The sequence below is a fragment of the Cibotium barometz genome, chromosome 10 (genome assembly GCF_041138505.1).
Source record: "Cibotium barometz isolate CiBa-2024 chromosome 10, ASM4113850v1, whole genome shotgun sequence".
In the NCBI taxonomy this organism is placed as follows: domain Eukaryota; kingdom Viridiplantae; phylum Streptophyta; class Polypodiopsida; order Cyatheales; family Cibotiaceae; genus Cibotium; species Cibotium barometz.
In genome coordinates, this window is record NC_141055.1 from 27,423,350 (window position 1) to 27,450,659 (window position 27,310).

The following is a 27,310-nucleotide window of genomic DNA, read 5'->3' on the forward strand; positions in this document are numbered from 1 at the left end:
TTAACTAATAACCTTGTCTAGTCAACTCTTCATCTTATGTGAGTATTTACTCATTTTTGGGGGATTTTCTTTTTATTCTTCAATTTATCTCCTCCCTACATTTGGATTAATCTTATTGGTCCATAGGAAACTTAATCCAAAATTTTCAAAAAATCTGGACCCTCAGGAGGATAAGGTCCTTTTTACCTATTTTCAATTAATTCCAATTGCACATTGGAAAGTTCTTTTTGAATTTTTGTTTCAGGGGAAATCATTTTAAGCACTAGGAGGATTTTTATATCCAAAAATATCTCAATTTTAAATTACCTCCCTCTAGACATTTTCTCTCTCTAGGCCAAAACAGGATCTCTCTTTTATTTCAGAGAGGGGAATAATTATAAGATCAAAAGAGGAGGTTCTTACACCTGCAAACCTCAAAAGCTAGAGGGAGGAATCTTACAGCGTGCTTGAGGTTTTGCAGCAATAGAAATACTTTTTTTGAAAAAAGTAAAGGGGGGGGGAGAGAGAGAGAGAGAGAGAGAGAGAGAGAGAGAGAGAGAGAGAGATGTATTAATGAGTGTGAGATGCCCAATGGGCTTATGAGACAAAAGTTATAAATACAATGTGTCCATGAAATATAAGCATCATGGAAAATGAAAAGATAAAACAACTTATACAAGGGAGCTATTGTTAGAACTGCAAAATATGAGGAGGTGGATCTAAAGCTGTATGGAGTATAACCATGAGATGCAACATATGTGATGATCCTAGTCTAAGCTAAGCTAGGTCCTAGGGTCTGTGCTTGTAGTCTGTGCTTGTAGAGTAGACTCTCTTTGTGTCTCTGTAACTCCATGAGAAACAAACCCAAGCATCTTTTATCGAGGTAGTCAATCACCCATGTTGTTGAGGGGGCTAAAACCCTCTCTGAAGAGGCAAAGGTATCTCCCCTTGATCTCATAATATATTGTGCATGAGCATACATAATGCTCCTCGGACTCCACCTCTAAGTGGCACAATCTACATAATTTGGACTCCCTAGGTACTCCTACTACCCGTCTAGCCTCGATCTCATGGGTGCATGAGGATACTCTGATCTGGTAAATGGTAACCCGCATGGCATGTGACATGTACAAATCTAGGTATCCAGGTCCCTTCAGAAACCCATCCTCTGTAAGCTACAAAAAGTGGTGTCGATAGTGCTACTTCTTGGTGGGTAGGGCCATCAGTGTGATCCATGTCTCTCTGAGGCCTAATTGTAGAGGATCAAATCTCATCACTCAATTCTTGTCCATCTAGGAGAGCCTAATGTATGAGGAGTCCTAATCATACTAGAAATGAGGGAGTCTGACCATCTTGACCCATCCTCTATAAACTAAGAAGTCATTGTCACATACTAGGAGGGGTGGGTGCCTTGTGAAGCAATCCTTTATGAAGGCTCAAGAGCCTGTGGGGGAGCCGATCTAGGGCCATGTCTCTAGATCTCTATATTTAAGAAATGGTCTAAAATAGTGCCTCAACTATCGTGGGGATGCAGCAAACTCAACACATATAATTGGATGTGGAACTGATTATTTGCTCCATTATATGAGAATCAAAGGCCTCTCAATCCATTGCCAGTCTGTTGAAGAAAAACCAAGTGTCCACACACAGGAGCTATGTACATTATCACCGCTATTGTGATGAGGGTGTTGAAAAGCCACCCCTTCGTGGAGGGCTCCTGGAAGTGGGATTAGTGGCACTGTCACTCAAGTAGTGCTAACACAATATATCATCTAGTCAATCCATCTTGTGAAGCCTACCTCATAGAGAAAATCCCTCTTGTGCTTGTGAAAGTGACCCCAAGATATACATAAGAGCTTGCCACCTCCACGTGGCTGCCTTGGTATGCGACATGTCCTGGGTGAAGTGTGGAAGATCATCACCTTGGATTTTCCAAAGTTCACATTAAGCCCCCTCTGTGTATAAAAACCCTCTAATGTATTCATATGGCATTTTAGTCCCTCTTGTGAGTCAGCGACCAAGACAATGTCATCATCATACAACATCAGAGCAATAAGAAAGCCAGATAGAGAATCGCCTTTTCCCCCTCTGTTAATAAAATCTAAAATCTTGTCAATATATAATTTAAACAATGTCATGGATAGTGGGCACCAGTGCTTAACACCTATGGTGCTAAAAATCTCCTCAGATAGTCCCCTAAGGAAATGGAACCTCTCCACCACCCTCTCATACAATGCAATGATCCCGCATGTGAAGGAGCCGATCTTGAGGTAGTGTGTATTTATACATACATAGGTATGTGTATGTGTCTCTCTCTCTCTATATATATATATATTGAGAAACATTACCACCACCTGCCTGTGAAGCTTACAAACATGAGTGCTAAATATGCCAATCAAGCAAGTACATTAGGTAGTCATAATGTACTTAAAAATGCCACATATTCTTTTGGTCACCAATGGTAGTAGCCATTATCCATTTTTTAGTGATAACTTTGTCACATCAAGACCTTTTGAATTAAACATAGCTAAACTTTCTCAAAACAAAGCCACTAGTCGTCACCTCCACTAGCCCCCAAATTCTTTTATTAAGAGGCATTGGTTTAACGTTACCAAATGCAAAATAACCGTACTTTTTAATGCTTTAAAAACTATTTCTTTAAGAACTCAAGCGACTAGTCACATCACATTTAATAGCTCTACTTGTGTGTAAAAAAACACTATAGGCCTAATCCATTAGCCATTTTGAATGGATCATGTAAGATAAAACTAGGTATGTATTATTCACTAAATATTTTTTTAACAACAAAACCATTTGTTCTTATCACACCCAAAAAAAAATTCTTAAAACAAAGTTAGTGGCCATCACCTTCACTAGTCCCCAAGTTCTTTATGTAATTAAGAATACCTAAATTATTGTCTTAGTGATTCATTCACTTCAATGCTAAATTTTATGAAGCTCAATCTCAAGTAGGTAGATTGCTATTCATTGTCCTAAAAGCATTTGAGCTCATCCAAGGCATAGCTTCTTCAAATCATCACTCCAAGTGTCCTGTGTTCTTTGCTTTCACAACATTGAATTAATTTCACTAATCAAGGATAAGGCTTAAATATTTCGACCATTGGTGGTTTATTCATGCCATTGGGGGGACCTACTAGCCTTGTATCACCTCACATTGTAAAAGCCCTTTGATTTGGTCCTCCAATTACCTACTCCAAAAATCAGTCTATTCCCTATTTTTATGTTTTTTGGGAGTGTGTTTGGCAGTCATTGATTAATATTTATATTTAGCACTAATAAAAACCATTTGTAAAGGGTTTAGACATTAGATCAAGTGGTAAGACCACCCTATCTCATTCACAAATCATGGGCTCATGAGTGGATTTCAAGTTTGATGGGATGGACTTCCACATATGGCAAACTAAAATCAAATTCATCTTAATGGAAGAAGGGCTAGTGGAGAGTAGAAAAAGGCAAGGAGAAGAAACCTATCACTAGGGATGCTGAAGTGCCTTGTATTTCCAAAGACAAGAAGGCTCGGCCCTCTCCATTATTACATGACCAATTCATCCATCACGTAGATGGTAAGGACACTTCATTTGAGGCTTGGGAAGAGCTAGAAAAGCTCTTTGGGACACAAGCTAAGAGTTCCTAAATCAGCTTGCTAATCAAGTATTTTGACTTAAAAATGAACTCTGGAGATTCTATGCATGCACACCTAAACTACATGAAGAGCTTACTTACTAAACTGGCTAGCATTTAAAAAAATATGAATGAGGATGTAATGCATTGTAATGCTCTTAAAGAGTCTTTCACAAGAAGAGTACGGAAACATAATACCACCCCCACCAACGTTCCTTCTCCAAAGCTCGTGGTGGTGGAGATAGAAGCATCACTCTTAGAGGAATAAAAGAAAACCAACCAGCCGCACAACATCCAAAAGGGACCTTTCTACAACAAAAGTGATACTCTTAAGAAAGATGGATTCAAGACTTTCACCAAGGGAGCTCAAGTGAAGAAATATTTCTGAAGGAAGTATTGTAACTTTTGTGGGAAACCCAACCATCAATAAACAGAAACAAGGCCCAAATGGCCTACCTTATAGGCGAAGCAGATGATGATGAATCTAAGAGGAAAGAAGAAGAGATCTCATGTACCAAGGCCAATTACATTGAGAACAGCTGGGCTTTCTAAAGACTAATAGAACCAAACCACCTGGAATTCTACCGTCTATCCTAAACTTGATGTAAACAAAACTAGATGACATTGTAAGCCTAACTGAGGTAAGACCTACGCGCACCAACATGTCCATCATAATCAGCATTGTAAGTTTTAACCAAGACTAGCATTGCCATCATCTATAGTCATGGATATATTGTTAAGGGAGGGTGTTAGAATATACACCAAAGTATCATGTAAAGTGACATTAGGGCTAAGGGCACATGGTTCAATGGTCAAAAGCCACTCTTACTAGCATGTAATTTGGTAAATAAATTCACCTATGAGGATGAGAAAAACTCGTGGAGAATCTAGGTAGATTGAGATATTTAGGGGCTTGATTCTAGGAGATGGTGGCCACTTTATGGTGCTACATACAGGGGAGATAATGTAGGAGGCCTAAATCATTAAATTAATCATAGATTAGTGTGAGATAATCACTTATACCCTTACCTATATAAGAGGCTCACATCTAATGCAAAGTATGAGCTTATTTTATCATCATTATGTTATCATTATACTAATCTTCATGTGATTATTCTTAATCATCTTACCTAGATGCTCTCCATGCTTACACCATGACTATCCTCATCTCATATGAGCCACCATAAATGCCAACACTTTGAGCGGATTTAGGGATATTTGATATAGTTTGCATTTTTCTAGTACCTTCCTAAGGCACCAGAGATGTGCTTTCCATTTGGAATTGACACAAAGGTCATCCATGAAAACCTCAAGGAACTCCCTAAGGTATTCCTTGTATGCTATGCACATAAGCCTTTGGAAAGTGCCCAAGGACTTGGATAGGTTAAATGGCATAACTTTGTGCATGTAAGTGCCCTAGTCTGTGGCAAACACGATCTTATATTGATCATTTGGGTCTTCCACATGGTTATAGCCCAATAACAAGCTATCCAACACATGCTCAAGGAATGGTAACAGGTGTACTAACCTTTTGAAGGTTAACACAAACCCAAATCTTCTTGTTTTTCTTAGGTTCTATGACTATTGAGGATAGCCATTCCGTGTGCTCTATTTCATAAATGAATCCAACTTGGATGAGTTGTTAATCTCCTCCTTCTGGAGTACTTTGGATTCATTTGGTATGCCCTATGCCTTGATGGTCGGACCCTTTTATAATGGAAATTATGTGCTTGACCACCTCCAGGGTATGCCCCTTATGTCAATATATTTCCAAGCAAGGCAGTCTTGGAATTATGTAAGTAGGCCAATGATGTCTTTTTCTTCTTCAAGAGATAGGTCCTTCCCAATGTAGACAGGTTCCTCAGGTCCTTCTAGGTTATATTGTCCCCTTCATGTCAATATATTTCCAAGAAAGGCAGTCTTGGAAATTCGTGAGTAGGTCAATGAGGTATTTTTCTTCTTCAAGAGATAGGTCCTTTCCAATATAGACAGGTTTGGGATCCTCGTCTCAGCAAGTCCTGCTAGGTTGACCTCTTTAACCTCAACCGGTCCATCGTAAGATATTCCAAGCTTCTCGTCAGGGGTTCTCTTTACCTTCTTAAAGTGTACAAAGCAACCATACACATTGTATGTTTTGAAATACTTAAGCACTGATCTAAGGTTTTCAACACCAATGCTCTCTTGTAGGTGCACTTAGCTACTTTTTTAGCTTCTGATAAGGCTTTGTTTTTTTCCCTTCTTACAGAGTGAGAGAGTTTTATGGACCCATTCAATTCTGTGCGTTTATCTCTCCCCCTGTGGCCATTAACCTGATTGTAGTTTTAGAAAGATTGATCCCTTTTTTGCCAACTAATGATGGCGAAAGTCTACATGGCAGTCTATAGCTTTGACCTATCAAAGCCAAGGGTCCTCTTTCCCTCCCTAGAAAAGATATAGGTCATACCTTTTTCATCTTTTTGGGCTTGAAGCTGCCACTCTTGGTCACAGATATATCACCTTCAAATTTTGGTGCACATTGCATTGTTGAAGTACTCAACATATATATGCAAGTGATTTTCTTGCCATCTGCCATGGCGTATCTTGTGGATGTTCTCGTTGGGTGTATGTCCATAGTTGCAAGAATGTGCATCCTATTTTTTGAGTCTTTTAATTTTGAAAGTGAGGAAAAATTCAAACTTTCACATTCCTCGTCCAACATTTTGTGATAGGTTTGGCAAATGTTTAACTCAGTTGTGTTATTGGTGGTTATGGAGTCTTTGGTAAAAGGTGCACCACTCATTAGGTATGAGTTTCCATGTTCATAGATCGACTTTGAGGTTCCATTTCTTTTCCAAACATAGATGTGGTCGATGTCCCAATCATGGACCATTCAGGTCTCTCCTAGGAAGGGTCGGTCTCGAGGATGCAATCATAGGAATTAGGTTGCTGCTAAGAAAAATTCATCACCACAACAAAAAATTAGGCCAAAAGTTTTAATTATTATATATAACCCCATTGGTTTTTCTATGCCTCCATTAGCGAGCCATTAGGGAAAATGTGGACTCATTTTTGGGCCCTCTAAGAAATGCCAAGTCATCATTCTATTACGAAAAGGGAGATTGTAGATAACTCTATCCATAGTACCTCAAAACTATATCATGTAGCATATCATTGGAAAGATCTTGATGAGAGGATTTTAACGCACCAACCTCCGACAAATTTGGAGTTTTTATGCTCAAGTTATGGCTTCCCCCACCAAAAAGTAACCTCAAAAATTTCGTAACAAAAGCCTCACCCTCATTGGTCCTTATGGAATATTCCCTAGAATCTCAAAGAGCTTAAAAGGCCCAAAAGTGAGTCTAAATTTTCCCTGATGATGACTACCAAGCTCATTAGTCCTTATGGAATATTCCCTAGAATCTCAAAGAGCTTAAAAGGCCCAAAAGTGAGTCCAAATTTTCCCTAATGATGATTACCAAGCTGGTCGTGTCAATGGTTACCCCCACACTACTTGGAAATGATGCTGACTCCAGCCCCTCTGGTGGTGACTTGCTTGTCCTTGTATTTCATAGGGAGGATGGCATTCATGTTGTCGCTTTCAAAGTAGTGGCCCAGTTTATTCAATACCTTTGAAAATGCTTGGTGAACTGCCTCTTCCTTAGTGGGTTCGTCATCCAATGACTCATATGAGGAGTCTTGAATTGGTTGTTCTTCCATTTTGGCTTTTAACTTCCCATTCATCCAACCTTTAAGTCCTTCCATAGGCTTATACTCCCTTGGAGTAAGGAGCTAATAAAAATTTACACTTAGGAGGAAAGGAAGACGGAGAGTCTAGGTATATCTTAAAGTGCACTTAGCTTTCAGGGGGGCTGGTAATGGTGTTGTATGGAATGTGTATAGGCCGTGTTGAGTGTGGTACTCTTCAAGAGTACCACACTTCAAGAGTTTGGAGGCCATGGACTCAAATCTTTTTTCCTCATCTTCTAATCCCTATTATGAGTTTCCTTGGGTCATGGATAGATTGGTTCTTCCCTTGGTCTAGTCTTCTCCTGAGCAAGGTAAAACTAGTTTCTCCAATCATGGGAATCACTAAGTTAGCATCCTCTACAATGGTGGGAATTGTTGGATGTGAAAGGATATCCTCTGCACAGACTCGTAACAACAAAACACACACACAAGCTTAGAGAGCAACATAGATGATAGTGTTAGCTAGAATGTACTCTATTGAATGTTGAGCATGTGGATTATAGCGTACTAGTGGCCCCTTAGAGGGCTAACGTGGCTAATAACACACTAAAGGTGTGTTCTCATGGTGTTATGGACTACTGTACCTCCCAAGAGAGAACTCTAACCATTGACAATTGGAAAAAGCAATAGATAACAACCATCATTGGGTATTACCAATGCTTCTAGCTCACGTGCCTCCTTCAATTATGAGAAAATGCCTTATATACAATTGGCCCTTATTCACACTTGGGCTCCCAGAACTTCTGTGGCAAATATCTCATAATGTACAACTTTTATAGTGCCTTTGCATGACACTTATTAATGTCCTCAAATGGAGGATCATATTTGTTAATGTCCTCAAATGGAGGATCATATTTGTTAATCCAAAATGGGATTAACATCCCCCCCTACACCTGATGTAGGTTCTGTCCTCAAAACCTATTTTTGAGGCCGAAAGACCTGGTCACCGAGCTCATGCTTGTAAAAGTTAGAGCATGACTGAAGCTTTTTTAAGGTTCTTCAAAATGCAAAGTAAGGGGTCCAGAACCCCTTTATCAACCATATCTTCAAAGGTGATATGCATGTAGCCTGGAAGACACCTTAGGCGATGATAGTATAGCATCATGTCTCTTTCATTTGGCCCTATGTTGATGCCAAAAAGGGGTTGCTCTGCATTGAATCCATCATACCACTCCTTTGGTTGATCGAGAAGTACCACGATCAACTTCAAAAACCTGACAGTTGCCATGATAGTTGGATCTAGAATACGGCGCCACCCTCGTATCCAAATCATCATTTGTTGTCGTTGTTGTGCTATATCTAAAAATGTTGCTGGAACAAATTGTGGGAAATTATAGCACACATGTGAATCTCATTGCGTTTTCATCATGGAACTGTAGTGGGGTGAACCTCCGCAAAATTGGCATGTACTACGGATCAACAACCCTTTGTTGGTGGTGAGCATTGGTACTATTGGCTATACTTTGGAATGGTCTAGTACTCTTTACGCCAATCGGGTTATATACCAAAATCTTTAGTTCAAGAGTGGTATCATCTATGATAATGATTGTATTACCCCCTCTTGTATGTACAGAATTTTCTTTTTGCCACCTGTTTGCGGAAACAATAGTTGAACATAAATGTAACAATTCTAATCTCGAGCAGGTCCGCTAAATGAGGGTTGTCTAGCTTTGTATGTTTTTCTACATTAGCCCATAAGGTTCCTTCTGCTGCCATTGTCAATAACTCTTCCAATTCGGGCATTAGTGCTCGAAGAGGATATGGCACATATGGTTGCCGTGTAGATGACACTATCAAATAGGAATTTGGCATGATTCTTCTGTTTGGTTCAAAAGGTGTTATTTGCATCAACACCTTGAACATCAGCTTTGGTTTTAGTAATGGGTTGCTGGCCCTGATCAAGCCTTCATATTCTGCACATGATAAAGACTCAAGGATATTAGTGTCAGTAAAAGGCTCAATTTCATCTCTTGGTGGAGACATGTGGGTTGTTGCCAGCATTTCCTCAAGGGCAAGAGTGTTAGTGGGAAAATCTAGATGTATAGAAGGTAGAAGAGAGAAAATGTAATCAGCCTCAGATTTGCTAGTATGACTAACACTCGGATAAGGGTGTAGTAATTTACTAGCTATAAAAGAAAACATTGGATAAGTAGTAGGACTTGAAGAATCTTGTGTTTCTTCTTGGCCCTCACCTAAACTAGGGGGTGGTTGGGTGGGCTTGTTTATTTTCATAAACTAGGGGGTGGTTGGGTGGGCTTGTTTATTTTCATAAACTCCTAGAGTTCTATGCTATCTTCTGAGGTAATCTCAGGATATTCAATATGCATTTTATCAAAGTTATGTATCACAGTAGTCATCATGGCTTCCAATTGTTTATGTATATTGTGGTAGAGTTTTAGAATGCCATACAGGTGATAAAGGATTGATTCGGAGAGATTTAAATGCTGGTGTATATTATACACCTCTAACCACCCAGACTAATGATCCATTGCTGCGTGCAACCACCTTCTTGTAGTTGGCCGGTGTATTAGGGATATCATCTGGTATAAACAAGTCAAGTTTATCGACATTGTTATCCAAGATGTCTGATTGTTGTAACACACGACACCAACTACATAGGTTTAACACGATTGGATGTAAGGGGTAGAAAAATATATCACCTTGATCTGTTATTACTAAGTCTCCTCAAAAAATGTTCATAATGATAGTTGGGTCTGCATCTCTTTATGTATGTTGTTTAATTAGTGTTAAGTCCCCTAGACTTAGGTCTTCAGATAAGTTAATTTCACTTATTGAATAAGTGAGAGGGTTAGTGTAGACAAAAACAAAGTTAAGGTTTGAGGAGGGGCCCAATGAGTCATCGGCAACAATGAACCTATTTCCGAGGCTTGTTCAATAAGTAGTCTCAATTTATCTATAGGCTCTTGTCTTTCGCTCCTTTCCCTTATGGATGTTTGGCTTTCTAAGTCCTGTATCTTTGAGTCCCTTGCTGACAGAAGGTCAGAAAATGCCACTTCATGTACCATATGTGGGCCGCATCTAACTCTTCATATCTTCATGTTGCTGCTTCTTGTGCCCTTTTTGCCGATGCCTCCAAGGCATGAGCATCTTCAATCCACTTGAGTTGCTCTGTGACCAATAATTGGTTGTTCTTTAGCTATTGATTGACCTGATCTAGTACCTGTTTATGGCTAACGAGCATCTGATCTATCTCTAAAGATTTGGCATTGATTACTTCATTCAAGGCCTTTATCTTCTCAACATGGTTTTTGTTAAGTTGTTCTCATTCAGCTTGAAGAGTAACAACCTTCTGTTCAGTTGCAGAGTGACAGATTCATTTAGTGTGGCGATTTTCTTGTTTAACCCTTCTTCTTTGGCCTAAAACAATTCTTGAGCCTCCTTAAGCTACTGTGTATGTTGTTCTTGTTTTTCTCGAGTATTGACCACCTCCTTTTGAAGTTATTCTTTAGCTTGCTCGACTTGTGCTGTCAGCTCTGTGTTTTCTTTGATTCTTTGCCACACGATGGTTTTGCTGAGCACTTGGTTGTTTCCTTCCAACACCTGGTATCTCACCTCATGTTCTTCTACAACCTTTAAACCCTTAAGTATAACCTCTCTGTGTGTAGTGTCAGCTCTACAGCCATTTGCTCCTTGAGCATTTATACTTTTGGTCAGACGCTTCCTACACTTGCTTCCATAAGGTTGCATTTTTGTCATGTAGTAAATGAGTGGTGAGTAAATGACATTGCCAAACCTGTTGTTCTTGCTCCCAAAGGGAAGTGCTTACAGAGGCTAGCCCTTCTAATCCTTGAAATGGCAATTGTAGCAAGGTGAGACCTTTCATTGTCTCCTATAGGAAGCGGTCGACAACATCGATGTTATGCGAAAATGAATCCACAGTGTGACGGGGCCTTCATCGTCCAGTCTTTGTCTCTTGCTTGAGCTCTCAGGTTTGTCAGTGCGCACACTTCCTTTTCTGAGCTTCTTAACCTTCCTCTGGAGCCTCTATTTGTATGGATGCGGCCTCTTCATTCATTTTATCCATGGTGTCCTATGGCACCACTTCTATTGGAACCTTTCTTGCACCAACCTCCGTGGAAGTTTGCGGATCGGAGAGAATAGAATCACGGAGTGGGGAGAGGTCCTTGAATGCCATGTGCGATGGGCTTGGATGGGGTGTTTGTAGAGGTAATTTCAAAGCAGTGCTAGTAGCTAGTATCTCAGATAGGCTTATTCCCCTTGCCTCTTGTTGCTCCAGCACCTATAATGATATGATGCAATGTTATGTGCTAGTTTTGCCTCCAAACGTTGGGATTCCTCAGCCAACTGCTAGTATTTCCCCCCTTATCTTTTTGTCTGTTTTTGCGATGCCCCTTCTTCATCTCGTGCATGATCTCCTTTAGCTCTTTAGGAGTGATGTTTTGTGGCTCAAGCAGCATACAGCTAGATTTGTTCTTATAGCATGAGTTTTGGTTAATAAATTTATCAGAGTGAATCTTGTTTTTAAGAATTATGATGGAATAATTATTATTTAAGAAATAAACCTAAAAAAAATTCATAAATCTGACGCCAAAGTTAAGTTGACAAAAATCTCATTTTGTCAGAATCATGAGGCGCACGGCCCATGCTAGGCAATCGGATCCTCTTATCGATGGATGAAGAGTTAGATCCGGACGTTCATAAAGCCCTGCACCGATCCTAACCTGGTCCATTTAAGGGTGAAGGGGAACAGTTCGGAGAAACAGTGGAAAAATGGATTGAGGCCATGGAAGAGTACTTTGATGTAACCGGTACAATGAGAGGAGCAAGATGGCTCTCGCCCGATTAAAGATTGTGGAAACGGCCAGGGTTGCATGGAGGAATCATTGTGAGACAAACCATCTTGACAAAAATACCCAGACCTGGTAAAATCTTAAAGCATACCTCAGGAAAAGGTTCTGTCCTTCTCCGGGCTTCCTGGAAACCAAAATGAATGAGTTCTTGGAATTGAAGCAGGATAGCCGGACAATTGAATAGTACCATCAGGCATTTTCCCTTCTCCTCAAATATTGTCCACTTTTGGATGAAGAGCAGCTGATGGCTAGATTCATTTAAGGAATGAACGAGCCATTAGATACTTAAGTGAAAAATGCCAAACCAGTCTCAATTGGCAGAAGCTATCAGAATGGCAAAGGACTTTGCCAAGGCATTTGTTGTCAAGGTCCCGCCAAGGCCTGCACCCTCAAACTTTAAAAGGTTCCAAACCCCGGGAAATGCTTCAAACTTTCCACCCCCAAAGAGGCAGCAAGGCCCCAGTCAAAATCAACATGCCCTCGCAGATTCAGAAGTGAAGGAAGACCCTTCCCTCAGAACACTTTTTCAGGAGCCCCACCTTTTTCAAGGACTCAGAGGGAGGAGCTTAGAACTGAGAACAGATGTTTTGGATGTTAGGGTTTTGGACACCAGCTTAAAGACTGCCCGACTCCTACCATGTCAAGAGGGTAGGGAAGTCAAGGACCTAGAATGTAGAGACCAGCCCCTTCCTATCAGTCAAATCAAGGTCCGTCGCTTGTCAAAATCAAGGCAATCCCAAGAGGAATCCAGTTCAGCCATCTTCCTCTGTACAGAGTAATATCAGAACTCCCTCCCCAGAACTGGGGTAACCAAAGAGAAAGAGTTATGCCCCAGTCTGTAGTAGCCAAAGCGGTTACAATAGCAGAAGTAGTGGAAGAGGAAAGAGGAAAGAGGAAAGTAGCAAAAGTAGTGGAAGAGGAAAGAGACCAGATTTATGCCACAATTGAAAACCAAGGGCCAAACCGTCAATTCTCAGTCATCCATACTCTAGCTGAGTATAAGGGTAAGTCATTCAAACTTTTGATTGATTCAGGTAGTACTCATTCATTTATTTCCCCTGGATGCTTGCATAAGCTAGTCTTAGATCACAAATCAAGGAAACCTATGCAAGTTGAATTGGCCAGTGGGAAGATCCTTTTCACTCACAATCTAGATGGGAATATAACTGACTCTATCAGTTCAAAGTCTTACCTTTGGGAGTTTTCGACGGGATCCTTGGAATGGATTGGCTCCACAAAAATCAAGCTGACATTCACTGCTGTCATAATGGAACCATTTCCTTCCGTGACCTTCATGGAAACAAAGTTCAAGGAACCGAAATTTCAGGATCCCCAAGTCTGTAATTAGTAAAAGCTTCAAAGTTATTGAAAGGACTTAGAAAGAAGCAGCTCATTTATGTTGTCAAAATGAATCCAGTAGACATAAAGTTAAAAGCTAAAGAACCAGAATGGTTAAGTGAATATGATGATTTATTCCCAGCAGAGTTAACAGAGATGCCTTCAATTCAAGAAGTAGATCATGTGATAGAATTGACCCCTGGTACCAGCGCACGTACAGGATGCCAGTTCCTGAAGCCATTGAACTCAAGGAATAGCTTAGACGTCAATGCTTGAATTGTCAAAAAGTCAAAGCAAAAAGAGTAAAAATGCTTGGGATGTTACATCCATTAGACATCCCCCAGATGAAGTGGGAATGTATCAGTATGGATTTTATTACTGGACTACCTTCAGTGCAATCAGGTTACAACTCCATCTTCGTGGTAGTTGATAGACTAACCAAAGTTGCCCATCTGATTCCAGTAAAAGAAACCTACACTGCAGTGGATGTGGCTAGATTGTTCCTCAAGGAAATCTTCAGATTGTATGGCCTACCCAAGAGAATAGTAAGTGATCGAGATCCCAAGTTCACGTCAAGATTCTGGACTGCATTTTTCGAAGCAGTAGGAACTTTCTTGGATCTCAGCACAACTTACCGATGGTCAAACTGAAAATACTTCGGTCATATCTGATTACAAAGAAAGTAGGTGACAGTCTATAAACTTCTTCTGCCTCCTCATCTCAAAGTACATAATGTATTTCATGTTAGCCTACTTAAGAAGTATGTACCGAGCCCAAATCATGTGCTTAATGATGAACTCTTAACTTCTTCACAACAACCCAAGGGCTGATGGAACTCCAACCTGAAGAAATCCTTGATGTTTGAGAGAAGGTTCTCAGGAACAGAATTCTGAGAGAATTCTTAGTCAAATGGAAGTTCTATCCTTTTGAAGACGCCACCTGGGAGAGAAAGAAGTTGAACTGATGCAAGATTACCCCCAGTTTGCGAGATGAGGACATCTCACATTTTTCAAGTGGGGGAGAATGTAAGATTCCTCCCCAACCCCTCAAGATGTCCAGTATCTTTCCTTGTAATCAATCCCCTTTTCAGAATAATAAAAGATATTGTTTCTAGCTGTTTTGGCATAGAGAGGGAAAATGTTCTAGAGAGAGGTAACTCAGTTTTTAGATATCTTGTTCTAGAGAGACGTAACTCAGTTTTTAGATATCTTTGGATGGAGAAATATCCTTTCTTATTAGAATAAATTTTCTTGAAACAAAATTTTAAAAAGAATTTCCTAAGGTGCATTAGAAATAAATTATAATCTGCTTAAAAGACCTTAGCCTAAGGGTCCAGATTTTTTAAAAATTTTAGATTAAGGTTCTTAGGGATTAATCAGATTAATCAAAATGTAGGGAGGAGATAAATTAACGAAATAAAGAAAAACCCCCCAAAAATGAGTAAATACTCACATAAGATGAAGAGTGGACTAAGGACCAAAGGAAATACTAAAAAAATGAATTTTTGACACCTCGGAGTGGGGATTCCCCCTCATGAAGGAGGCGCCTATTTCACATGTGTGGAGGAGTTTTAAACTCTCAAATAATGAGATATTTCATCTCTCTTCTCTCCAAATTCAAGTTCCAAAAAGAAAGCTGAACTGACCCAAAAATGGTCAAAAATTGACCAAACTGATCTGGAAAATTCTAGAATCAGTTTGCTTGGTTAGAGGCTCACTTTTTCCCTATAAATAGAAACCTCCCCCTTTGCAAAAGCTTAATAGTGTTTATACACTGTTACTCTACTCCTTCTTAGAGCCAAAAACATTGAATTCACTTGATAGATCACTTGTTTTTTACTAATTCCTCTACAAAGAATTGGTGGCCACTCTTGATCCAAACAAGAGTAGAACCCTCAATCCCTCAAGCCAAAGGAAAGCTCACAAAACTCCATGTAAGTTAATAATTTTACTTTTTTTAATTCTAATCTATGATATTTGAATTCTTTGCTTTTTAATGTGAATATGGATGTTAAGCCTTGATGAAAAGGCTTCCCCCTTCTCTTCATTAAGAATTTCAGCCCTTCTTTATCCTAAAATGAGAAACAAATAAATTAAGTTAAACTTTACCTATTGATTACTCTTTAGAAGTGAAAAATTGATTAGATTAGAATGCTTTATTTCATCTTGGTAAAATTTTAAAGTAAATTTAGAATGTAAAAATTGAGAAATGGTCAACCATTCAAAGGAGGTTATGGTAAAATTTTCTTAAATTTGTGGAAATAAGTTTTATCTTTATGTTATTCAAAAAGAATAATCCCCACCGTTTGTGCATTCTAAAAGAAATTCTTTTTATTTTAAAAGTGTTATTCCTATTTTATGCATAAATAGATGCATAAAAGGATTTTCTTTTATTATAAAAGTGTTATTTTTATTAGATTCAATTTCTATGCATAGAAAGATGCATATTTTTTAATCATAAAAGTGTTATTTTCATTAGATTTAAATTCTATGCATAGAAAGATGCATATTGGATATTTTTTTAATTATAAAAATGTTATTTTCATTAGATTTAAATTCTATACATAAAATGATGCATATTGGATTTTTTTAAATTATAAAAGTGTTATTTTCATTAGATTTAAATTCTGCATAGAGGATTTTTTTTATTATAAAAGTGTTATTTTCATTAGATTTAAATTCTATGCATAGAAATATGCATATTGGATATATTTTTTTAATTATAAAAGTGTTATTCTCATTAGATTCAATTACTATGCATAGAAAGATGCATATGATAAAAGTGTTATTCTCATTAGATTCAATTACTATGCATAGAAAGATGCATATGATAAAAGTGTTATTCTCATTAGATTCAATAGTTAAGAAAGGCATTCAATTATGGGTGGGTGAGTACTTGTTTGGTTCTACTAATTCCAGTGGTTGGGCAGTGGCTAACCCATGGGCCGGATGGGGTTAGGCTGAATCATTAAAGTTTTAATAATAAAATTGATTAATAAAAATACGCTTAGAACTCGAGTAGTTAAATAAAAGCCTGAAGACTTCTCTAATGAATAGATCAATGGCTGTGCCTAATTCAATTAGGAAAAAAGCATTGATTCCTTCAAGATAAGTCTGTAATAGTTTTCCTTCTATCTGGTTTATTCAGATGAAGGTTAGTTCAGTATCTTGACCTCGTTATAGAAAAATTTGTTAAGAAATTCAAAATGATGGAATTGTCCCCATTTTCCCGGCATGGGAAATTTCCCCGGTTTCGGTTTTCGGAATGACCACCAGCTTAGTCTCCTGCCTAGACATTCGAGGGTGAGGCCCTGAGTGGGAAACCCTGCCCCGCACGTGGAGGGAGCTGCTTCCACTATGCCAGCTATACCGGGGAATCCGCCGGTGTGCAGAGGGGGCATTTGGGATCCCACATTTCTCGAATTTTCTCTTTATAATCCGAGTGAGTATAAAATGATAGAAATTCCTCTCAGATTATTTACTTATTCACTTATCAATTACTCATAGAAATTAAACATAGAATTAAAGAAAAATCTAATTTTGATATAAAAATTCTTTATGCATCTATTTATGCATAAAATCCAACTTCAATGGAAATAACACTTTTATATAAAAGAAAAATCCTTTTATGCATCTATTTATGCATAAAATCAATTTAATAGGAATACACTTAGAACTTGAATAGTTAAATAATAACCTGAAGACTTCTCAAATGAATAGATCAACGGCTGTGCCTGATTCAGTTAGGAAAAAAACGTTGATTTCTTCAAGTTAAATCTGTAATAGTTTTCCTTCTATCTGGTTTATTCAGGTGAAGGATAGTTTAGTCTCTTGACCCCGTTAGAAAATTCGTTAAGAAAATCAAAAACGTGGAATCGTCCCTGTATTTCGAGTAAGGGAAATTTTCTCGGTTTCGATTTCGGAATGACCACCATATTAGTCTCGTGTCCGACATTTGAGGGCAAGGCCCTGAGTGGGAAACCTTGCCCCACGCAAGAAGAAGCTACTTGTGCTGCTAACAACCAAGAATCCGGTGCGCGGAGGGGGCAGTGGGATCTCACACTTGTGCTTGGTATCAGAAGATACATGCATACTTACTCTCTTGCTTATTTTAGAATAGCCCCACTGTGAAAGCACTCTTTATGTCCGCATGAGAAGGGGTCATCTCCTTATCCTCAATATTTATGTGGACAATCTGCTTATGAGAGGCACATTGCAGCTTTCACCTGCTGATCTACATAATACATTTGATGTTTTCGACATGGGTCTTCAGTTAGTTCCGGTTGAGGGGGGCATCATGTTATCTTAACAACAAAGATACATTCAACAGCTCTTGGAATGCTTTCAAATGCCAAATTGCAAACCTATTTCTACTCCTATAGAATCGGGTCTCCACCTATCAATTGAGGATTCTTCTAAGCCTTTTGATGTAGCCACCTATTAGCAAGTTGTTGGGTGCCTTATATATCTGTGCAATACCCATCTAGATGTGTTCAGTATGTAGTGTCACAATTAAGCAGATTTATGTGCATGATTTATGTGCACTCGGCATTGGTAAACGTGTCTTCTGCTACATCCAAGGCACTCAACACTATGGATTGTTTTATAATATTGAGTCTTTTTTATGCTTGTCTACCTACATAGACAGTGATTGGGCAGAATGTTTCGACACAAGAGTGTCAAACCAGTGTGGATACTATTTCCTTCTTGGGAGCTCATGCATCTCATGGCTCAAAAAGAAGGAGCTGACAATAGCCACATCCAGCTGTGAAGCTAAATATAGGGCGGCATCATTCACAGCTACTGTGGAATGTGTCTTGCTTTGCTATCTTCTGACTGATCTTGGTATTGGACAACAGTTGCTACCACCCTTTACACTCACAGTCAAAGTGCATTAGTATTTGCGTGGAATCTAGTATTCCATGCACAGACAAAGCACATTGAGGTGCATTATCACTATGTCAAGGAACGGCTCCATGATGCTAGAGAGATAGCCTTGCCCTAAGTGTCGACACACAAGACAATGTGGTAGATGGTTTTACCAAGCCCCTTTCTAGGGAGAAGTTTGAAGCTTTTCGATAAGCTTTGAATTTATTACCTCTACAAGGGTAGTCTGCTACACCCTATATCAGTTCATGCCATTCACTTTAGTAGGGGGGCTTGTTAGCCTTCTGCCTCCAAGAAGTTCAGGTGTGAATAGAGCCAATCATGGACACTTTTTATCGTGTATTGGCATGAGTTTTTCCCTCGTGTGTTAATCCCATTTTGGATTAACAAATATGCTCCTCCATTTGAGGACATTAATAAGTGTCATGCGAAGGCACTATAAAAGATATACATTATGAGATATTGGATGCCCAAGGCCTTAGTTAGTAAGTTTTAGGTGCCCAAGTGTGAATAAGGGCCAATTGTATATAAGGCAATTTCTCATAATTGAAGGATACGATCCCCCTTTGCACTATGAGAGCTCTTGCTTATGTTATGAGAGAGAGAGAGAGAGAGAGAGAGAGAGAGAGAGAGAGTACTCTAGGACATGTTCCTTTTCTATGCATGTATGTGTGGAAGAGTGAGAGAGAGATTTCCTTGTGTTGTGGTGCAAGCGACTCTATCTGTGCAGGTGGAGTTTGGAGGAGTGGAGCTTTAGAAAGCGAGCTTGGGGACCTCAAGGAATGTGAGCTGGAAGCATTAGTAAGTACCCAACAATGGTTATTGTCTATTGCTTCTTCCAATTGTGAATGGCTAGAGTTCTCTCTTGGGAGGTGCGGTAGCCCATAACACCGTGAGAACACACTCTTAGTGTGTTAAGCCGCATTAGCCCCGCGTTAGCCTCTAAGGGGCCACTAGTATACTCCACATGATCAACGTTCAATAGAGTACATTCCAACTGTACTTCACTGAAATCTGGATGCATGTTCTTACCACTATAGATGTGTTGCAGCCCAGAGGAATCCAATATGTTGAGTCAGGGAACGTCCCTACCACATCAGTGTGCATGGTAAATGTGTAGCCAAGAGAAGAAGATACGAAGGATGAAGCCTCCAACACAGAAGGGACTAGATCACAAGGCTCCACTAGTGCCCAATGCCTCAGAAGATGGCAAAAGGAAAAGAGATATATCGCTTGCCAAAATGCCCCGTTTTACGAAGTAACCCACAAATGCCTAGTGGCAAAGATATCTCGAATCCACTAAGGTGTATGAGGAGTTTTCTAAGAATTGGGGTGAAGAGTTGAGTAAGATATCCGTGGAAGGTAAACAAGAGGAGAAAATTATACCTCAAGAGTTAGAAACGCCCAAACTTACAAAAGCAGGGCGACGAAAATGAAACAAGGCTCTGTGGGGCTGAAGCCGAGCACGAGGCTAGAATAGCAATGGCTTAGACAAAAATGGATTTCCTATATGAAATTGAGCACACCTATTTGGATAGTGCCAAAAAAGACTGGAAAATTGAGGGTTTGCGTTTAAAGAGAAGAGGGAGAGCTTGAAATCCTAGCAAGCAAACACACACACACATAAGAGAGATCAAGACACAAGAGAGAGATGGATAGCTAAATTTTCTTCTATCTTCTTCTTCTCTACTCAACCAACATAACATAAAGATAAGAGTACACACTATATGGGTTAGTACTCAACTACTACAACATACCTACTACAATATACAAGGGTCGGCGGTCCATAATGTGAACCCAACTAAATGAACTGGCGCTATAACTATGTCCCAGTCTCTAGTAATCCAAAATGGCTATCACACAACCTATCATCCCACTGGCCGCATATCACCCTTATCTCACCAACCATGCCAATGGTGTAGATGTGGAAGCTATCACCTAGGCGGGTCATCAATGTCTGCCGTAGCACTAGTTGAGCTTGATATCTCAACACTCCCTCTCGAGCTCAACTCCTTGTAGACCTTCTCTGTGCCCAATGCCTTCGTGAAGATGTCAGCCACCTGATCCTCTGTGCTAACATATACCAAATCTACATCTCTTGCTAGAACCTTCTTCCTCCACAAAGTGATAATGCACCTCAATGTGCTTCGTTCTAGCATGATATACTAGGTTACTAGCCAACTGTATGCTGCTCATGTTGTCACAATATATGACAACTGCCCTATCCATGGGCTCTCCCATGTCACCAAGTATCTTGTGAAACCAACCTACCTCACAAGCTGCCATAGCAGCACCCCTGTACTCTGCCTCTATACTCAACAAGACAACTGTTGGATGCTTCTTACTGCTCCAACTCATAGCAGCACTCCCAAACAAATGAGAACATAAAACCATTGGTAGATCTCCTGTCTGCAATACTACCAATCCAATCAGCATCTGTGTACTCATGCAACTGTATCTCTGTACCAGCCTCATAGAAAAGTCCATAATCAACTGTGGACTTTATGTACCTGAGAATCCATCTAGCTACATCCAAGTGTGGCTTCCTAGGGGCTTTCATAAACTGACTCACAAGTCCAATAGCATAGCTGAAGTATGGCCTTGTAAAATGTCATGTAGATCAAACTACCCACTATGCGCCTGTATGTAGTGGGGTCCTCCAAAAGCTCACCTATATCTACGGGCGAAAAGCTTTGTGTTCTGCTCCAATGGCATTAAAATAGGCTTACAGCATGGCATACCATACTTGGACAACACGTCCAAGCCATACTGCCTCTGCAATAGCGAAAATCCATGAGGTGATCTCACCATCTCTATGCCCAAGAAATACCGCAGCTCACCCAAATGCTTCATCTCAAACTTTTGCTTCAAAAGCATCCTGACATCATGTATGTCTGCATCACTATAACCAATGATAATCAAGTCATCCACATAGATGACTAATAGCATGATCTGTCTATCTTTCTTTTTCAAATATAGTGAAAAATCTTCATTGGATATCTGAAATCCAATGGTAATAAGATACTCCCCGATCTTGTTTGACCATGCTCTGGGTACCTGCTTCAAGCCATACAAGGCTTTGCGTAACTTGCACACAAAATCTGGATGTGCATCACTCTCATAACCTGGTGGCTGCATCATGTACACTTCTTCTTGCAAATCACCATGCAAGAAAGCATTCTTTAGATCCATTTGATGTAGAGACCAACCCTTTGCTATAGCCATAGCAATGACAGCTCTCACGGTTGTCATTCTTGCAAAACTGGGCTGAATGTCTCCTCATAGTCTATGCCATAACTTTGCGCATAGCCCTTTGCAACCAATCTTACCTTGTATCTGCTCACTAAACCATCAGCATTGTGCTTGACTTTATACACCCAATTACATCCAATTGCCTTCTTTTCCTAAGGCAAAGGCACTAACTCCCATGTTGCATTTGCATCCAATGCTGCCATCTCCTCATCCATGGCATCTTCCCATTTCTTATTTCCAATTGCCTGCTCAAAGCAAGTGGGCTCAACCTCCTATATTGCTTTTACCATGTAAGCATAATGATGGGTTGTATATCCATCATATCTTAACCTGTCAACAGGGTATCTAACCCTCATAGACCTACGTACACCTGGATCACTGCCAGGCAATGATTTTATATTCACGTGATCACAAAATTTTTTTTGTTAATAACATGTGTTAACATGTTCCCAAAAAAGCTGGTGGGAGGTTCCCTGATAACGAACTAAAATCTCACCGAGATTTTGCAATACCCGGTGGTCCCACCAAGAAAATTAAAAACCCGACGGGTCCTGTCGGTATATGGACCCGAGGGGCCCTTTGGAAGTTCATTGCTGACAGTATACACAAGTAATGACAGTTGTGGGTGTGTGTGTTCGTGTGGGTGTGTGTTCGTGTGGGTGTGTGTTCGTGCCGCGGGCAGTCACCCATTGTCACAATGCGCGGCAGGATATGGGTGGTCCGCCACACGAGGGGTGTGTGTGTAAGGTCATTCTTCGGAATGGTGCTTATTCTGGGGCACTTAGTCGGTAACGCGACTGGTCTATGTCCTATGGTAAGTATGGCACACCGTAGCGGTACTAGTCGGTAACGTGGCAAGCATAGTATCGTTATGGCGATGTCAAATGCGGGCATATGGTCAGTAACGCGGCCAGTGTATGTCCGTATCCTATTCGTATTTCCATAGAATCGGGGGGCATTTTGTCGGTCATTAACACGGCAAGTTGGTGTCGTCCGCTAGTGCATATATTATTTTTTGCATATTGCGGCATTTGATCGCAATAGTGGATCAAAGTTTACATCATATTGTCTTTAAGTTTAATTTCATAATATCGTGACTCAAAAAAATGAATATCTCTCTCTCTCTCTTCCTCCCCCCCCTCTCTCTCTCTCATGATACACTTCACAACTCTCTCTCTCTCTCTCTCTCTCTCTCTCTCTCTCTCTCTCTCATGATACACTTCACAACACGATAGATGTGTAGATAAGGAGTTCTTTTTTTTCTCTTACAATATACATAATCCCTAATAAATTCCTTTTTCTCCCTCTATTTTCTTAAAATATAAAACAGTACATTATTTTCCTCTCTTTAGGAACTCACAAAACTATTGAAAATGTCATCTAATGTTTCTTCTCTCTCTATCTGTCACAACTCTCTCTCTTCCTCCCCCTCTCTCTCTCATGATACACTTCACAATTCTCTCTCTCTCTCTCTCTCTCTCATGATACACTTCATAACTCTCTCTCTCTCTCTCATGATACACTTCACAACTCTCTCTCTCTCTCTCTCTCTCTGTGTCTCTCTGTCACGATAGGTGTGTAGATGAGGAGTGCTTTAGGAATACAAAACATTATTTTCCTCTCTTTAGGAACTCACAAAACTATTAAAAATGTCATCTAATGTTCCCTCTCTCTCTATCTGTCACACCTCTCTCTCTTCCTCCCCCCTCTCTCTCTCTCTCTCTCTCTCTCTCTCTCTCTCTCTCTCATGATACACTTCACAACTCTCTCTCTCTCTCTCTCTCTCTCTCTCCCTCCTCTCTCTCTCTCCCTCTCTCTCTCTCTCCCTCTCTCTCTCTCTCTCTCTGTGTCACAGTAGGTGTGTAGATGAGGAGTGCAACATGTATACACTTGATAAGTAATGATAAGTAATGATAAGTAATGATGCACTTGTTGCGGTTGTCTCTCTCTGTGTGTCACAGTAGGTGTGTAGATGAGAAGTGCAACATGTATACACTTGATAAGTAATGATAAGTAATGATGCACTTGTTGCGGTTGTCTCACGTTCGATAATGTATTGCATGATGTTGAGTTCAGTAATATTTTTTGATATTCCGTTTTTGTTTTATCATTGATAAGTAATGATACACTTGTTGCGGTTGTCTCACGTTTGATGATGTATTGCATGATGTTGAGTTCATTAATATTATTTGATATTCCGTTTTTGTTTGATCATTGATAAGTAATGATACACTTGTTGTTGTTCTCTCACGTTTGATGATGTATTGCTTGATGTTGATTTCAGTAATGTTGTAACGTCCCTCCCAAGCCATGTATGTATGTGTCTCTTTTAATATAGATTTCAATAAGAAAAAAGAGTGTAATTAGAAAGAGTGAGACAATAAGGCTAGAAACATTAGAAAAGTGTTAGAATAAAAATATTAGCTCCAAAAATCCTAAAAGAAATAAGAACATAAGAATAGTTCTATTAAGAGATAAGTATCCCCAAAAATAGAATTTCGATTTTAGGTGATAAGAGGTCATGTTTAGAGTACTTTTACACATTTAGAGTCCATGCATACTAAAAATGTGGAAAAACAACGCGTTTCCAAAGATAGTGCGTTTGTGGCTATATACACACGTTTTTGCCTGTTCTGCCCGCGTGCTGGCTTGTAGACCAGATGCCTTCCCGTTCTTTTGACTGGCTACATGACCATATTCTGAGTTTTTATCAGAGAGTTATGGCGAAATAGTTTGCTGTTTCTGTCAGGGTCTCTACATAGAGAAAACTGTGAGAAGACAGCAAGTAGCCTCAAGGTAATCCTAGAGTTTGAGATGCATATATCCCTTCATTCTTATCTAATATCTCAGAAAAGAAGCTTAGATTGCTATAGTCTTTCGGAGGAAGAGACCAAAACTCCATAGCTTTTCTTTTAGAGAAAGAATAGTATGCCGTAGCCCTGTAAGAGAAGGCTATTTTGCCATAGATCTTAGAAAGAGAGAAGAGTCACAGTACGAGTAAGAGGAGATAAAGCTTGGGGATAATTGGATGATTTCAATCGTAAGACAAGGTATTAGAAGAGTCCATTCTCATATGTCAAGTTCTAAAGCTCTTGTTAACAAGCAAAGGCAACGATAAACGATAAATTTCTATAAGGTATATACATATTTTGTTTTTCAATTATATATCATTCTTAGGGGTTGAGGTATGGCCCCCAGCTTCTCTATTAATTGTTAATATTGATCTATTTGATTGATTTACTATTTAAAGTTTGTATTCTTTAACATATGCCTTAATAAAGAATGTCTTATCTGGCAATCTCAAGTTGAAATGCTAAAATCTTTGTGAAAAGGATTGTTTTCTTAAGAAGGTAACATGGATTCTAGTCCTATGGTTTAGTTGAGTAAATGGATTGTTATCTTGGTTAAATTAAGGTACAAGTACAACTTCTCCCTGCCTTGACGCTGCCCCATTCTTGTGCTTGTGTAGCCGGACGGCGGAGACGTTAGTAAGACCCGGAGTTGGCCCATGGTATCCCTCATACCATTGGGATAATGAGGTTTGCCGATTGAGGCGAGTGATTATGATGCTGCCTAGTTCTGAGGGCCCAGGCTAGTGCGATGAATTAGCCCACCCTAGTGCACAGACATCTCTCTGAGGGGCGGGAGGATCGAGCGATGGAGCCTGAGAGGGCGACAGGCCAGCTTGAGTCCTCGCCACCGGCCGACGATGAGGTGTATGGTCCCGTAGGGTTTTGCCCAGCATGTAGAGGCTGGAAGGCCGAATTCTAGATCATCGGTGGTATAACAGAATAAGAATAAGAGAGCCGGATTGGCTTGTATGGAAATGGATTCATGTATAAACTTTTTATATAATTGCATCTTGTCTTTGGTATGATTGTATTGTGTAAGAAGGCTGTTTTAACGAACCTTGTGAAGAAGGGCCCTAATTAAGGAATATGTTTATTTATGTCAAACAGCGTGGTAGTATTAATTAGAAAACAAATTGATGCGTGAGTAGGGTGAAAAGTGGGAGGATGGAATGCCCTGACGGCACCATGCTACGGACGGGTGGACCCGATTAGTCGGGTAGCTTTCCAGCAGATTAAGTGAAAGCCCTACACTAGATAATTAGGTTCTTGGGTAACTCTATTCTAGAAGACTAGGCCAGCGGTGGTGGCTGTGCCTTGCATGGATGAGGAAAAAAGCGTTGCCTCTAGAAATCAAGTCTTGTAGTTGCCCAATTTATGATCAATTACCCTATGGGTGATTTGATTTTAGAAGACCACGCTCCCCCTGCGGGATAGAACTAGGTCTTACCTATGAATCGTATCCTTTGAATCTCTATATGGTCAAGGTGTCGATGAGTAGAAAATTTTTCTCTAAGATAAGACTTAGCGGACTATCTTAAGTGTTTCCCGTATTTGTAGAAGGGGGGAACCTTACAAGTGGTATCAGAGCCGATCTTAGTTCCTAGGATTTGTTTTTCAAAGGTTAACTATCAACGGATTAAAACAAGTGATTGTTTATCATATGAGGACGAATCAATCATCTATACTGGCCATAGAAGTGATTTGAATATCCTCACATGTTGAGACAATCATCCTATTAAATTGTGCTTGTATCTTGGGGGTGCACACGCAAGATATTTGTACAATAAATTTGAGAAATAAGGTTGGGAAGAAAATCTTTTGTGAGGAAAAACATAGGGTGATCAAATTAAGAAACTAGTGAGAGACTGGAAGGATAGACCGAAACTTGTTTAGAGAAATTTTCAGGATATCTCATTAATTTGTGTATTATAAATTATTAAGATCATAACTCCATTAAGATTTGAATAGTTGACGTGTGAATGTCATCCATTGGATGCTTTACACTAGGACAATCATCCAAGATCTTGAACCCATCTCAGACAAACATGGGTCTCAGATGTGTAATTCCCAGAGGATCATGCTCTTAAATGTGTTAATCCCACGATACTAGATGTGTAATTTTCAGAAAACCAATCATCTTAGATGTGTCAATCCTAATAATCTTTGGATGTGTCAATCCCAAGGCAAAAGATGTGTCAATCCCAAGGCACCAGATGTGTAATTCTCAAAAAAAATGAAGATCTCACATATATTAATCCAGAGTGCCTTTAGATGTGGTGCTATGATAAGTATTTGATAGTTTTGAACTTTTAATGGATACAATGAAAGAAGCAAGCTCACCCTTGCTCGCGTCTAGAAATCGTAAGAAATGCCAAATTAGTTGGAAGCACTGTTGTTAATCTAACCATTGGAGCTAGAAAGTTAGAAGCATTGTTGTCAATCTAACCCCACTGGAGCTAGAATCAGTTATGAGATGCCATGAAAGTACACCTTCATGAAAGGTTTTGTCCTCTAGGATTTTGAGAGGATAAAATAAATGAATTTTTGGAGAGCTAACCCAAGAAAGGAAGACCCTAAAAGAATACCACCAAACTTTTGTTAAACTTCTCCGATTTACTCCAGAGATGGATGAGGTAACTCTTCTCCATCGATTCATTTGGAAGCTTAATCTACCTTTGAATAACCTCATCAAGAATGTGAAACCATCCTCTATTTCAGAAGCCATAATTATAGCCAGAGACTATGATAAAGTTTTTTTTATAGAAAGTGTTGAGAAGGACATGAGTCGTTCTATGTTAATCAA